Raw genomic sequence first — 16,771 nt, 5'->3', positions numbered from 1 at the left:
CTTAGGCTCAGGTCATGATCTCATGGTTCGGTTGGTGAGTTTGAGCCCCGCATCGGACTGTCTGCTGTCAGCATGAAGTCTGCCTCGGATCCTCTGCCTCCCTCTCTCTCTGCCCCTCCCCTGCTTGCACTCTCTCTCTCTCTCTCTCTCAAAAATAAATACACATTAAGAAAAAAATGATCATTACCTTTTTGTTGTGTCTTTATATCCAAATAAACCAACAGATAAATACAAGGTATTAAACAAAAGTAAAACACTTTTAAATGAAAACATATTTATTGTCATAAAGGTACTAACGCCTCCTGGAAGAAGGCTTTCTACAAGTGTGCAATTCGGCATTTTGTGGACCGGATTTTAATCTGGTCCAGGGGGGTTACCAGGGCTCACTCATCATGATCTCAGAAATCCGAGGATGGCCTTAAGGGTGTTTGTGCCCTAGTGAAAACCAAAGCTCCCAGAATTGTGGCACCTGGGAGGGCTTTTCATCCTTTACACTTTAATATTCACTCGGAGGCTAGGGGAGCGCTCATCTGACGCTAACGCGGCCCTGGCCCGTGGCTTGGCAGCTACCTGAGATTTGAAAGTATCTCCGTGTGTTCACCTGGAGAGGTTGGTGCTTAACCGTTGGCCAAGCAGTCTAATGATGATGCAAGTGGGCTTCCAGGCCTCGACAAGTTTTCTTTCACCGTGGGTGCCCTGAGGAGAAAGGAGGGGTTCTTGGGATGGCCTCATTGTTTGAGCCTGCCGTGCAGGTGCCCAGCTATGAAACAAAGGCTTCCATTGATGGCGGCGCATGGCCCTGCACAAGCCAATGCAATAAGCCAACGCATATTGCTGAGGGCTGGTACGGAAGTCGACGGTGAGGCATAACCAGGTGGGGGTTCAGGCTCGAAACGGCTTCCTTCTTCTGACTAAATGAATCATGGCCGTGCTAGACAGCAGCCTACCTGCAACATGGCAAAAGGCACGTCTGGAAGTCTGGACGGACCTTGCAGTTCTGAGGCTTTGCCATTATGGAACATGCATCCACTTTCCACATCTTCCATCTTCCACGTTCTCCATCTTCCACGAGGAGAGGAGTCCTGAATGTGCAAAATTACACGCCCTTTATTTTTAAAGAAGCTATGTCTGTAGGACTGTCTTTCCTGCAAAAGAGAGTCACAGAGACTTTCTTGGATTAAATTTTGTCGGTTTACTAGAAGAAATACAGGTAAGGGGATGAAATATATCGTGGAATGTTTAAAAAAGTCATTACCATGATTTAAACAAGGAAGGACTGAGTGCCTAATTTCACATGTCTTCAGTCCTGATTCTTCTGAGCCTAAAGGTTGTCAGCAGAGGCGCGGAGATCTGGAAATACGTAGAGAAATCTGGCAGGAGGGAGCATAAGAATGTAGCTTGGCCTTGTTCTGAAGCACTTTTGAGAGAGAAGTCATTCATTTATTCATCCATTTACTTAAGAAACATTTGTTAATCTCCTGGAGTTCATTATGTTTAATTAATGACATTACATAAGCTTTCCATCCTTGGGCCTGAGTTTTTCAGGCTTCTCGGTTTCCAGGTCTGGAAGAAAAGTCACCTTGAAGCTACAGCCAAGATGCCCATTTCATTTTTCTCAAAAACAAAACAAAACAAAACAAAACAAAGCAAAACAAAAACCTTTATTGGCAACAACCGTGTGCCAGCATCCTGATTTGCACGGGGGACAGAAGAGGAAGCAAAACCGGCTGGCCCCTTCCTTCTGCAGTCTTTCTCCTTCCTTGGCACGGGGCTCCTCAGGCTTTTCCAGCATTTCCTAGCTGACGAGCACCTGACAGCACCTCTACTTAATTGAACTAAATGAGGCAAGGTATGACAAGCACCCGGCGGAGAGTCAAAGTTTGTGGGTGAATTACTAACACTCTCGAGGCCTCACTGTCCTCCTCTGTAAAACGGGAGCAATGAGACCTACCTTAAATGGTTGTTGTGCAGGATTAAATGAGATCATGCTGGAACACCACCCATCACGGTGCATAAGAGACGCGGGATGCACCAGAAAGGGGGCTAGCCATTGTGGCCAGTTTGGATTACCTTGCCCCTGTCTGTCTGTAGCCGAATTTATGAGCCGCCCTATGCACTGAGGCCACACTCAGGGCCCCTGAAGAGCTTGTCAGGTGGAATTTCAAAGTGCGTGAGAAGTGAACTTCGGTTTCTTAAAAATCTCAGACTCTTGCCTGATTAGCACCGTATTCTAGCCTTTTTTCCTCCAGTGAGCCTTCCTCCGGCATTTTCCACCTCACAGATTATTTTTTTTCTCTCTTTGTGCCTAACAGGAGTAGGGAACTGGCAGGTGTCATGGAAGGATTTCCCCTTCCCTGATTCCCCAGATCACCCTCACTCTGAGTCCCTGCTGAGGCAACACGCTTGTCATTACCTTGAAAACGATTTGAAAACCAACCCCAGGGTTTGGCTCTCGAGCATGGACGTGTGGGCAGCAGCCAGGCTGAGAAACCAGTCCGGATGTCAGGCCCCCCGGGAAAATGTGCCTGGCTCTGTTTGTATTGGCTTCCAGAGAACCCTTCTGACCTGACGTTGTGCTAACTGGGTATTGTGGGAAAGTCCGTCTGACCACTGGCTTCCTGCAGTTGGCTTTTGATTATGCCGAAGGAGGAGCCTGAGAATCCGTGTATGGTTCCGGTCTCCGGGGGGGGGGGGGGCCCTCTGTTGGTCCAAGCACAAGCCTTCCCTTGCTTGGAGAAGAGGAGGAGGGCAGGGAAGGACCTAACCCAATCTCAGGAAGAAACACCGCGTGCTCAAACCAAAAGTCATGCTTTTCACTTTTGGGCTTAACTCGGACCACAGAGGTTGGCCATACCCCTCGCTGCCATGGGACAGAGGCCTTTTCTCCAGCCGGGGTCACAAAGAGTGGAACCCAGGCCAGCCCAGAGTAAAATTTAACTTCTGTTCATTTCTTTCCCCCTTACTTAAAACACCTTTGGCCCCAAAAGACACTTTCCCACTTCCCCCTGCCCATGGTTCCTCACCAGCACCCTGACTAGGTTTCTGGCGTCCTTACTGTGAAACCAGAAATCAGTTTGCTGCCTCTTACTTACTGGCCTTCCCATGATTTGGTTAAATCTGATAAGAGTCAAGTGAGTCTTGCTTGGCAGGAGCAAAAGAAGGAGCAGGTCCTAAGGGGGAGAAAACAAAGTAAAGTTTATACGTGTTAACGTACCTCGGCCTGATGTGACCTCTTGGGACACCCCCTCTCCTCTTCCCGCTCCCCTGCCCTCCTGGTGCCACGGAGCTTGTGATTCTCACAAGGGTCCCAGCCGATCCCTCCCTCTGTCCTGCCCCCTTTCCTTCCCCTTGTCACTGTCAGTGATAGGGGGTTACCAAACTCGCACACACTCGAGTAGGAATGGCTGATGAGTCACTGTTCTCTCTGCCCTTCCTCCCCTTTTCCCAGAGGTGTTTTCTCACGGGTTGGACTTCGTTTAATTTCATCATGGGGGAAAGAAACTCTCCAGGGGGCAAGATTTAGAGGCAGGCAGTATGGGTCGAGAAAGACACAGCTTCCAGAGCCAGATAGATTTGGGTCCCAGCTACACGTGTTGGGTCAATTTTGCCTCATCGCTTTGAGCTTCAGCATCCCCATCTACAGAGTGAAGGTAACATCTTTTTTTAGAAATGATGTCAAGCTTCTAGCTTGGTGCTACCTGGAAGACACTTTCTATATCATCAGTGAGATCATTATTATTGGCTGCTCTCTGTGGATTTCAGACCAGTCCCAGGGAGGGACGAATGTTAAGGAGGCCTCCAATGGGGGGAGCCACAGCTGCCGTTATCTGCCTACTGGTGTTGTGTCCTAAGGTGCCCCTGAAGGAATCTGGGTGCCAAAGAAGGGCGAGGAAGAGACAAGGAGAGGCAATAATGTTGTCCTGCTTGGAGTCCATGCGAAATGACATGTATCACCTGTGATCACCTGTGGCCACAAAGGTTTCATTCAGGTGAGGAGACGAGAGGCTCAGTGGACCGAGGCTCTTTGGTAATGGGGCAGTATTAGCTCACTGCCGAGGCTGGTGACTCCATCTCTGAGGGGCTCCCAAGTCCCCTAATGCCCCCAACTTCCACAGGTCACCCTTTTCTTTCTTTGCCAGTGATTCTCTGCACCTTAAAATCTCGTGGGGGCATGGGCCTGGCCACTGTTAAAAGCTCCTCAGGGGAAGCCACTGTGTAATCCGTTGAGAATCCCTGTTGGAGACCCAGCCTATTCCCATTCTCCCCAGATGGATCCCAAACGGTCATGGAAGCCGGATGATAATTAAACATGATGTTTAATCTGTGATGCATTAAATCATGCAGTTTGTGTACTTTACATTTTGTACATTCCTAATTCCAACAAGCATGGTCTAACGTAGTATGGTCATCTTGCCCAAACAGTAGATTTCTAGCCTTCCAGTGTAAAAGAAGGAGGAGGAGGAGGAGGAGGAGGAGGAGGAGAAAGAGGAAGGAAGAAGGGATCATCACTTAGGTTCCTTTCTAGAGCAACATCGTCAGAGAATAATTAAGATATTAAAAAACAGTCTTTTCAGGAAAAGTCTAAGAAACCTTCCAGGGTGGTTTTTCCATTTCTTTCAACTGATCAATTAGCCCAAATAGAAAGCCTCACACAAAGTGAGACATTTTGTCTTTCATGACACCTGTGTCGTCTAAGTTGCTCTTTTTGAAATTCCACATGCCTGTCAAACCTGCACACTGATGGTTGACCAAGTTTCCCCCCTCACTGCAAAGAGGTATCTGCGACATCCTTACAGCTTTAGAAAATTGCATTTTACTCTAAAGAGCTACTGTGACACTTGGCATAGGCACACTAAGGATCAAGGAAAGCTGAGGTTCTTGACATTTAATATCTGACCTAGGAGGATTATCGAGAAGGACTGAGCCACCGCCCACTGTCAAAATATTGAAATTCTGGCACAAGAAAGAGTGACAGGACTAGGATTTTTTTTTTAGGTTCAAATGAGCACAACCCGGATGAAGGGTTAGAAGTTACAAGGAGATGCATTTCTAGCAAGTGTGAGGGGACCCCTTTGTCAGTGGAAGATGGAAGGAATGGGCAGCACACGAGAACATCTCTTGACCAGTAAGCTCACACACCGGGAGGTCAGAATGGTGTGTTCCAAAGCGGGGGGGGGGGGGGGAGAGTTGGGGGGGGTTGGGGGGAGGGGTGGGAGCTACCTCGCTGCTGGTTACACCCAAGACAGAGCAACCGAAACCAACAAGGACAAAGGCAGGGAAGAGAATACATTCATTCCGCGTCCGAAAGTATCTCCAACGTTCACGAGAACTTTTAGAAAGAGCTTTCACTGTAAGACGTTTAAGCTACTAAACCTTCGAAAACGCTTTCAAAATGAAGTAAATTCTATATTCAGTGTCTATTTCAGGCAGTGGCTTACTCAATATTTGGTCTGCGTATCAGGAGGATTTGTTCGGATGTGCTAGCCGACCTGGCCTATCAGGGAGGGCCAGCCATTGGACGTATTTGCCAAGCGAGCTCATTCAATAATATCAGTCATAGATGGGCAAACGTAAGTCTCATTTGAATGCGCCAAGCCTGCTTTCGCATTAGCATTTTGTTGGGTTGTGATTGGCCTCCCAGCCTTTGGGAGCCAAAGTGGTCCTTACGCCACCCAGGTGTGCCGGTGTGCGTGCATTGTGTTCTCAGCCACGCCAAGGAGATCCAGGTCATTTCCAAATCCTGGCTCTCCTACGTCTCAGCTACTTACCTAGAGGGAGGCATGAGTTTCTTTTTTATTTTTTTAATTCATTTTTTTTAATATTTGATTTTTGAGAGCGAAGCAGAGCATGAGCAGGAGAGGCGCAGAGGGAGGGGAGACACGGAATCCGAAGCAGGCTCCGGGCTCTGAGCTGTCAGCACAGAGTCTGACCCGGGACTTGAACTCATGAACCATAAGCCGAAGTGGGACCCTTAACTGACTAAGCCACGCAGGTGCCCCGGATTTATCTTGTCTGACGGCCCCTTTCTCTTGGGGTGGGTAGCATTAAATGAGATAATACGAGCCAAGTGTCTCCTCTGGTGCCGGCATGGTTTTTGTCCCTTTCCTTCTCTCCTCCTCCCTCCCTCCCTTCTTTCCATCCATCCTTGACAAATATTTGGCTCTCGCTCTGCACAAACATTGTGCTGAGGATTCAGTAGGGTATTAGACAGAGCTGTTTCTCTTTCAGAAAGTAAAGCTCATTTGGAGGTGGGAGAAGGAATGGCCTAAAAACAAGTAAACAAAACAACTACACATTGTGAAGATTTCTGTAAGAGAAACAGAAGGTGCAGAGGCGGACCATGAGGGTAGGGCACCAAACTTCCAGAGAGTGGCCAGAGTTACTATTATTAATTGCACTGTTGTTATAACGATGGTTTAAGTGGGTTCTTTTTTATTTTATTTTTTAAATGTTTTTATTTACTTTTGAGACGGAGAGAGACCGAGTGTGAGCAGGGGGAGGGGCAGAGATAGAGGGAGACCCAGAATCCAAATCAGGCTCCAGGCTCAGGCTGTCAGCACAGAGCCCTATGTGGGGCTCGAACCCACGAACCTTGAGACCGTGACCTGAGCCGAAGTCTGACACTTAACCAACTGGGCCACCCAGGCACCCCTAAGTGGGTTCTTTAAATTAAAAAAAAATACTTTTTTAATGGAATTTTCAAATGTATACAATAAATGATATTTGTTTATAAGTGATAAACACATTAAGTAAGTGATTTGGATAATCTTACTATTGCAGGTGAATCTTTAGCGGCCCCAAGCTGAAATTCCTGGATATGTGGCTGTCACCCTGTAACAACGTCACTCCTTTCTCTTCGGTGTGTTTAATACCCTCTAGTAGACTTGGACCTTGTGTCGGCCTCTGTATGTTTAGGTATGTTAATACATGGAACGTGCTTAGAAAAGCATCCACACCTATGAGCACTCATTAAATTTTGGTGATCTGAGATGTTAGAAGGTGACGGGAATCTGAAAATCTGTCCAAAATTCTTGCTCAGGTATGTTCCCATATTAGACCTAACGAATCAGGGATTTAGCCATTCGAAAGCCTAACGTGGTGGCTAGCGAAGGTTGGTCATAAAGCAAGACCCTCAACGTCACAGGAATTGTAGGCTTTTGGAGGAAACTACTGGAAAAAGGGCAAGCAAGAAAGTGAATGCAAGTTTTATTTTTGTACGGAGCATCAGTTCCCTTTTGATTTACAAGAGAATTCTATCATTAGATTTTTCAATAAGCTGAAATCTGATTTTATTTACTTGATTTCGATTGAGATCATCATTGCGAGGTATCCATGCATTCAGTCTTGGCTGTCCACCATATTTCAGGTACTTGCAAGATTCTGGAACTTCATATATAAGTTACAGTACTTGGCTCATGGACACGATTAAGCAAAATGAATAAACAGCACTACAATGTTATTAAAACAGAGGCCTCAACAAAGTGAAGAGGGCAATAAATTCTCCCGGGCCAATTCAGTTTGGGTGATAAACGGGTAAAGTAGAGACATCTGGCCTGAGGGAAGCTTCCAGAAGGAGTTGGGGTGAGTTGAGCTTTAAGACGAGATAATGTTTTGCCATGGAGGGAACAGGAGAAGGCCATTTTAGGGGATGGTCGAAAGGGATCCAAAGCTGTGGAATGTAGCAGTGTCCCGGGTAGACTGAGTTATCCAGTGGGTTCTCCAGTTGCTACACGAGGTACGTGGGGACAGTGCGTGGGGAGATATCCTGCAAGTTTTAGACTCCATATATACAGGTATTTTATTGCTTTCTTAGGGAAGTTTTGACTATTTTCTTAAATTTAGAGTTTATACCTCAGGAAATGGGGAAGCACAGATTTTAGAGAGCAGAGGAAGCCATAAATAGAAAAATAAAGATATCACTTGGTCCCGGCAAGCCATCAAAGCTTGACCGTGTCTGTGATAGTGATTCTTCCCACCCCATCTCTCCCCGCACCCCCCGGGTCCCTTATTTTCCAAATTAGAATCTTTACATTCTTTGTAAGAATCCAGGAACTATTTTCCATCTTTCAACAAGCTCACGAAAATGAAGCATTGCCTATAAGATTGAAACCAACGTACTCATCAAAACAGCAGGATGCTTCTTTTGGTTATGACTCTTCAGTGAGGACCTTTGGCCACCAAGACCTTTGGGAAGGTCTTCCTTTCGAGAGCATACATAGCCCAGGAGTTATACATATGGGTTCAAATTTAAGCGCTGGCTCTGTCACTTATGAGCTATGTGATGTTGGCCAGCTGATTTAGCCTCCCGAAGCCTTACTTTCTTTGGTGAACTGATAGGACACCTTGTATGTCTATACCTCTTATGTATGTATAGAGTGTGTCCTACCTACAGAAATTAAGAATGCTGCCTAGTATATCACGACCTCTTATGTGTCCATCAGCATCATCGGTCACTACTGGTGAAGAAAGCACAGGACAAGATTTTTGCTCTTTGGGGTCTCTACCGAAGGTCTCTGAGGTCCGCTGTTTCTAGCACTTACCAGCCACGCTCTTGGCACTCCAGCTTGCCCCCGTGTCTGCTGATGGCTTTGTCTGAGTGCCTCTAAGATCCCAACTGATCTCCTTTTTGCCCAGTGCCTTGATGAGTGGCTTTCCTGAGCCTGGCTGCTTGCCTCTGTCTTGCAAAAGCCAGAGGGAAATATTCTCAGTGCCTTTCCCCACCCAGCTCATTAGTCAACTTCAGGACTTCAAAAGACATGTTCTGTTTCACTTTGCTGTTTTCTATATGTGACACGTATATAAATGTGTTCGATGCACACTTCCTATGCTTTGGCATGGCTTTGGGGAGGCCTAATGGAGACCAAGTGGTTTCATGCTTTTTAGTCCTTATTGCTTAAGAGAACTGATACAAAGGCCAAGCAAAGAGGTGGTAGGTATGGGTGACATTTAATGTTACAATCACATGGCAAGTCTGAAAATGATCTCAAAGTTAATGACCCTGAATGGCCTTTTCATATACAATAAGCCCCTCTTGAAAATGGCTTAAGATTTAACTTTCTAGAATCGTTGACAACTTGTATCTAACACTGTTCATTGTACAGTGTTGGGCAAATATGAGGTGATTCTCTTTGGCTAACAGCCCGTGTACTTTACTGTTCACGTACACTTTCCCAAACTTTCAGAACTGGAAACACATAAAAAAGTCAGGAAATCTCACCTGAACAAGCTTTCGTGGGCAGACTTCCGGCCAATAATCCTTCCTATTGCATAGCAAATACTCTGAAGCTTAGCTTCATTTATAGCACTTTGGCTTTCCTACTGTCTAGTTGTGACTTCCGTTTGGTTGCTAGTGACAGAAATGAAAAAGTAAAACACAATAGTGATTTGAAGATATAGGGAAGTTCTTAGGAGTTTGTTTTCCTCTCCTGTAAAATACTTCTGGAGATGGGTACTCAGGCTGGTATGGATGCTCCTTGATGCCATTAAAGACTTAGGGCTCCTCTGTTTTTGTGTTACACGATGTATAGGGTGTAACTGTTAACCTCATGCTCTCAAGATGACTGCTGGAATGCCAGCCATGGTGTCCGTGTTCAGACTCAGAAAACGAGATGTCTAAAGGGCCAGTACATGTGCTGAAAGCCTTGTTTTTAAGAGATTTTCTGAAGTCCTTCCCTTTCATTTCTACTCGCTTCCCCTCAGTCCTAATACTCTCACATGATATCCTTCAGTTGCAAGGGAGGTTGGATACATATTTGAATGGGTCCATTTCCTTCTTCAATAAAATTAATGTTTGTCCGTAAGGAGAGAATGGCTATTTGGTAGGCAAGTAGCTGTCTCTGACACGTCGACCATCTTAGCTAGGATTTTTAATGATTCTTTGGTTAAAAGTCATAAGGGGCAAACGGAAAAGTTAATTAAGCTTCTAATTGTAAGAAGATTTAAAATATTTTGTAATAATAAAGAGCTAATTAACCATACTTCAATCTACAACAATACATTTGAGAAGATGCGTATTGGCCTTTGGTTTCCACTATCCCCTGAGCACTTGTAATCCTGAGCACATGGGGTCGCATTGTATTCATTTGTTCTCTTACAGTCTTTCAGTGGAAGTCTGATGATATTTTTTATCTCATTATAAGGAAGAAAAACATTTGGATGGGAAGAGAGTATGCAAACACTGGGCTCCAAGCACAATGTCTAAATTTTTTTTATTGTTTGCCAATAACGATTGCGAGTAAGTTCAGTGGTAGAAAAGAAACAGATACTACAACCTGTGAGGAAAAGTACAGAACGGTGCATGCAGTGCTTTTCGGTGATCTTGAATAATAGAATTGTTGCTCCACGTGAGCATACCGAGGATCATACCGAGGATATTTAACTATAGAGCAGCATGTCTCACGATGGGTTCGTGAGAGAACCCAGAGAAGTTCGAGAAGGAAGCCAAGACTAGTAAAAACTGACCATTTCAGAGCATCGATTATCTGCAAAGCTCCATGGTGGTTGCTGTTCTTTATTTTATTTCATGTAAATTACACCACACTCATCAGAAGAGGTAGTGCCTCCTGTCTCGTACAGAAACCTACATCAAGTGTGTCCTTGATTTGAACTTGTCTTCTCTCATTAATGTTTCCATTGATAGAGTCACACTTGGGCCCAGGTAGCATATGAAAAACTTAGGATTTCAAACCAAATCAGGCTTTTGGACCTGCCCTAAATAGCTGTGGTGACTAATGCTCTTAAATCCCATGTTCTTTCTTCGATACCAGTAATTCTTAATCTTTGGTATACATTAGAATTAATCTCAGGGAAGGAGGCAGTTGGTTAAAATGCAAACGCTGTGGCCCCCTCCCCGCTCCATTTGACAGATCTGGCCTGGATTCCAGGCATCTGTATTTTAAACTCTCCTCCCAGATGACTCTGTGGCCCCGGTAACGTTAAGGAACACAGCTTTTACACCTGTCTGAGTTATTGATGTGCACGTCTGCCTTCCTAACTGGACAAGAGGGGGTCTGGTTGAGCGGGCACTGGCCCTTTCTTGTTTTGGGGTTTTGTTTGGTATATGATGGGTGTTTGAAAGTATTTAGTAGATTAATATTTAAAAAGCGAAGAGACCTCTTGTCGGGTTGAAGCATAGAATATGAGCCAAAACAGAGTCTGTGCCAAGGGAGAAATCCCCACGAATGTCTCATGACCTGTTCTGCTTACCTCCCTAGCACCCCCACCCCTAGCATAAGTTACCCGGGAGTGAGGCTGGGGTCTGCTGTCGGCTCCTGCATGCCCAGTGCATACAACGGTCCCTGGCACACAATGAAGGGAATGAAAAAAGAATTATGTGATGGCCTGAGTCACAGCAGGAAGGAGTGAGAGTGGAGGGGATACAGGCTAGTCTTGAGTATTGCAGGGCTCAGGGGGCAAAACGCTAAGTTACTCCAACACTTAATTAGCTATTTTTATTAAGTGTCCAAGCCTCCTTCAGTTCATGGGTGTTTTGCTCCTTTTATCTCAAGAAAGATGGCAGAAGTTTGTGTCTTTTGGCTTTGATCACATTATTTCTGGGTTTTGTTACTTAATAAGGCAGAAGTTTAAATTAACATCATTCTCCGTTGCCTGCTTCTGGGTTAGCTGTACAGTAGGGAACGGTTTTGGCAATTTTTCAGTGGAGGAAAGAAAAGGAAACCTCTGTTTGGGAACTGTGGGGAGGAAGGAGGGAAAGCCATTTACCTGAGCCCCTGGGGTTCCATCTGCTTCCCAGAAAAGATTTGCCATGAAATCAAGTCACCTGACCCTTGTGGGGGCTACATTCCGGGGGCAGGTAGAAGGGGGACTGGGCCAAATCCAGCCTCCAGTCATCACGGGGGCAAAAAGGGAGGTTCGAAGGTGAATTCACAGTCACATCTGTGTTCAGGGCCCTCTCGTGCCTTACAGTGTGGTCAAACATGCTGTCCGACTGAGCAGAAGCCACCTCTACAGGTCCTCCTTACCATGTGACTTTGCCCGGGCTCTGATTCGAGGTCCATGCCAACGAGATGTGCATTTCTTTATTTTTCCCCCGTCCGTTCCCTCACCATAAGGATAGCTTGGTGGTTTTCAGGGCCCGGTAACCCTTGCTGGCTGCACATTTGGATCCCTTGAGCCAAAGGTTTGTGGCTGTATTCATTGGCCTCAAAGAAAACCTTGCCTTCACTCAAACTGTTTGAATACCTCTTGTTGAATCATAGGCTTGACTCAAGTGTTATTAATTCAAGAATCAGAATGCCTTTTGTCCATATCAGATAAACGTTGCCATAGCAAGTGTAGTGTAAACAGATCTGCTCAAGGCACAACAACCTATAGAAGCCCACAGACAAAGGAGGACCAGTCTCGCCTTCACAGAAACCCTGGTGCTGCAGTAAATGTTACCCACTAGCCTGGGGTACTGCCACATGAGCCATTGTGCTGATGAATGGGCCCTGGGACCCACCGATCCAGGGAGAAGCCTTTATCAGTGGTGGGTTTTATCAAATTCGAACAGCCAGTGTAACATCTGGCTTTAATACTGATAGAAACTGTAGGATTTTGGCCGATCTCTTCCATCCTCTGTATCAGCGCCTGTTGTCAGCGGTCTGATGAAGTTAAATTGACTGCATTTGATTCTTTGAGCACAAGAAAAATTGCAGAACGCATGCTCCCCTCTCTCACCTTCTTGGAACATTCAGGATAAGTTTGCAGTGAGTTGGTTTGGGTCATGAGCTGGAGGATTTAAGGGGGGAAGGGAAGGAGGAGAGAACCTTCCAAAGCCTCATCTCAGATGAGCTTTTGCTCAACCATCAGAGAGGGTATAGTTAAGCCGCACGGGTGATGTCGCTGAACCAGTACCAACCTGGTGTGATCGCAGCCAGAAAAAAAAAAAAAAAAAAATCATAATGGCGCTAGAGAGGCCCGTGACTGAAATGAGTTTGCAGGGTCTTTTGATGTCAGCCTTCCCCAGAGGACCTTGTCAATCTCACCGACCCTCTGCCGGGCCAGTTGCTGTCGTGTGGCACAACGGGCAATCACAGCGCAGAAAATGACAAGACCCAAGTGAGGATGGAGATTGAATTCACACCTCATCACATCCCATAAAGGGCAATTTTTCAAGGTCAGCGTTTAGGTGAATTAAAGGAACAGCGTTTGGCAGAGGGCCCTCTGCTCACCCTCGGCAGGCCGTCCATCCAGCTGCCGCTCTCTGTGCACGGAGGGAGCTCAGACACACGCAGCCCCCGTGCTCTAATGAGCACATCGAAGTGCTTCCAAGCAGGCTGCTGCTGGGTCTGGGCGCACGTTGTGTTTTTCTTGAAAGATGCCTCCCCGACGTCTAGGAGGGGAAAATTGAAACGGTGATTGCAAACACATCGGTGATGGGAAAATAGGTTCGGGGGCAGACCAAATTATTTTCATCTGGGGGTGAGAGATTTTCTTGTATTGTATTTTACGCGAACGTCGGTGTGGGATCTGTGCACCAAGTGTTCGCTCTGGGCTACCGGCCGTTTTCCGATGGGGCAGGACTGACTGTTCGGTTCAGTCTCGGAAGGCTGCGCCACGTCAGGGTACAAGCGGAGGCGGGGATCGCCCAACGCAGCTGCTCCGTCTCCAGAATGAGCCCACGAGGTCCAGGGAGGTGGACTGAGCTTTCCGATGTCAAGCAGCGAGTTAGAGGCTGAGGCAGGGCTCCAACCACGCTTTTCTAATTCCCAGCGCGGTGCTCTGCTGGGGACGTCCACGGAAACAATCCTTTGTTAGCCACCTGTCACGTTCCTGACACCATTCTGCGTGTGAAGGAACAAGGAAGTGCAAATCTAGCACGGGGGACTGTAATGTACGAGATTTACCATGATGCACCGGTGATATTCTTCTTCTCATGTTGTGGATGATGAGAGGGAGGCACACAGAGTAGAAGATGAAGGGCTGCGGTGAGCACGAAAGAGGGAGAGACTGGTTCCTCCGGGGAACCCCGGGAAGGCTTATGGGAGAGGCTGTTTTCGGTTGCTTCTGGGAGAATGGCTAGGATTTGTTGGGAAGGGCTGAAAGGGAAGAGCATTGGGAAACAGCATGAGGAATATCATGGATTCTGGAAGACCACATTAATAAAGATTTTGTTTTTGTTTTTAAGTGAAAAGCCCAAGCCCATTTTCTCTCCAAACATTTCTACAAGATCTCCCCCAAAGTAGTTGAAATTTATCATCCTGGAACTTTCTTCTTGTCCTATATGTTGAATGTGATTTCTCTGCTTTGGAGAAGTGAGGCAAAAACAAGACAAAACCAAACCTAAAACCAAAACCAAAACAACTCCCCCCCAAAGCCCCCAACACACACACACACACACACACACACACACCCACCAAAAACCCCCCACTACAGTCAAATAGGTTTTGTGTCTACATTTTTGAACAAGCCAGGCAATTGCAATACCATAACACAAGAAACACATAGAAAAGAAGTGAGAAAATTAGGATGAGGAAAATAAAGAATAAAAAAAATTAGGTGAAATAATAGAAGAGTAGAACAATGGTATTTAGGAAGTTTAATTCATAGGAAGCTAATAATTTTCGTTCAAATGAAGCCTTACTTAGAGGAGTGGCAGACAAGAGAGAATTGGAGCCTCCTGCCGCAGCTTAGTCTCCACCCCAGTACACACACACACACACGCGCGCACACACACACACACACACACACACACACACACCCCTGTGCTCTGTAGTTTCTTGACCATGGTTAGCACTGCTGCCATGATTCATTTTCCACATTCTGGTGCAAAAATAAATATGAAAAGAGTGAATGAGTTCATTCCAAAAAATAATTGAGTAACTTCTCTGTGCCCTGTTCTGTGATATAATTAGGATATTTATTTTGTATCATGAATCGTCTAATTTAGCATTTCTTAGACCTCATTATTCTGCAATCAAAAAGAGGACTGGGTATGTTCCCCCACCCCCGAATTCATATGTTGAAGCCCTAACCCCCAATGGGATGGTATGAGGAGATGAGGCCATTGGGAGGCAACGGGGGTTTTATGAGATCGTGACGATGGACCCCATAATGGCATTAGTTCCCTGAGAAGAGGCGAAAGGGACACCAGAGCCTCTCTCTCCCTGATTTGAGGACACAGCAGTGAAGGCAGCCATCTGCAAGCTAGGAAGAGAGCTGTCACCAAAATCCAATTATGTTACACTTCTAACCTCCAGGGCTATGAGAAATACATTTCTGTGTTTAAGCCCCCTCCCACCCTACGGTGTCCTGTTATGGCGACCTGAGCTAAGATCCATCCCATGGTTTTTTTTTCTGACTTTGAGCTCCACTATTCACAGAAAATTAAAGATGCCCAGCCTCAGAGAACCTGTTTAAGGATTTCATTGTTTTTAAGATTTTCAGTAAGCTCTACCCCCAATTTGGGGCTCCACTTCACAACCTTGAGATCAAAGGTCACATGCTCCACCGACTGAGCCGGTCAGGGACCCCTGGTTAAGCCTTTTAAACTCGGTATTTCCCAATTTATTCTAAAGAAACACTATTTTTTCCCTCCCCACAGACTACATGTTACCACATGGGAAGCCAGGACTCTGCGGAATCCGCTGAATGGCTACTCGTCATTGGACACTTTGGCAATCAAAAGAATGCAGCCTAGACCTGAGATCCAGAGCCTGAACCCCATGAAGAGGGTCACAGGGACATTTCTTAACGACATTTAGTTCCTTGCCCCTCCGTCTCAACGTTTCCATCTGAAAAATGGGAACTTGTTCCTGCTCAGCACTTCGTAAAGGAATGCAGGACATAGCATGCCTTTTATCCATTCGTGGAGGAGATGTTCTATTACAGCAGAGGCATTTTGCTTTCTAAAACTTGATTTGGGGGAGTGGATATTTATATGTAATCATTGTAATGGCATTTTGATACTCTCCAGGAAAAAGAAAGTAGTTGAGTGTGGTGTCTATATGGAAGTGAAATACCTCGGTTATGATTCCTTTTATTTTTTTAATCAATAAACTAGAGGAAAAGGGAAATGGAGCTTTATTTGGTTACTGAAATTCCTAATTAAGTCCTTAATGGCAGAAACATCTCACGATGTTCCAAAGTTTCATTTGGCACAGAGGCAAGTCACTTAGACTCTTTTTTAAACATCAGGTCAAGATATTGGGTTGGACACCTCAGGAAAACAAACTTCCTTATGAGAGCTCGAAGGTGGAAAAACGTGGAGAGAAGGCCGTCCCTGTGGAATTCTGATACAAGCATTTCCTATGGGAGCTGAGGTTTGTGAGAAAATTGACGTTAGCAAGTTCTGGCAGTTAAGCCGCCAAAAAACAGCGGACTGAAGCCACGTCGTGCTTTTTAAAACATTAAAAGAGGGGTTTGATGCACGGGTAAACTTCCTCGGTTATCCTATGATTTATCAAATGCTGGAAGTCGGAGAAATCGTTCTGATTTCTGTGCCTCCGTAGGGTACCATAATTTAATCTAGTTGGTGGCACCAGACGCTGGTAACCACAGCCAGCCATTATGGGCAGGGGCTCCAAACATATGGCCTGTGCATTGCCTCTCCATCTTCTTCCCTCCATGAATTATTTTTATATCGGATGCCAACCTAGAAAATGCATGAATCTTGATGCACACTGCCAGCCTGTTACCAGCCAGCCCTCCTCCCTCCCCTCCCCCCACCAGATCATTGATCCCTTTACCCTCACAGGCCGGAGTCTCATGCTGAGCACCAAGCCAGGCAGCACACGAAGTGTGGGCCGGTGGCACCAGGGGACCGTCCTTT

The 16,771-nt window shown here is 46.0% G+C and overlaps 1 long non-coding RNA gene across 1 annotated transcript; it reads left to right on the top strand.

Annotated features, from left to right (window-relative positions):
• The first annotated feature begins 204 nt into the window (after positions 1-204).
• LOC147574812 (uncharacterized) lies at positions 205-16,016 on the top strand. Its single transcript, XR_015243545.1, has 3 exons — positions 205-3,989; positions 4,996-5,154; positions 15,545-16,016. It is a non-coding gene; the product is annotated as an uncharacterized LOC147574812 (long non-coding RNA).
• The last annotated feature ends 755 nt before the right edge of the window (positions 16,017-16,771 follow it).

This window comes from Puma concolor, chromosome D4 (assembly GCF_028749965.1).
Source record: "Puma concolor isolate L17-30 chromosome D4, mPumCon1.1.hap2, whole genome shotgun sequence".
Taxonomy (NCBI): domain Eukaryota; kingdom Metazoa; phylum Chordata; class Mammalia; order Carnivora; family Felidae; genus Puma; species Puma concolor.
This window is presented reverse-complemented; position numbering and strand designations above follow the sequence as displayed.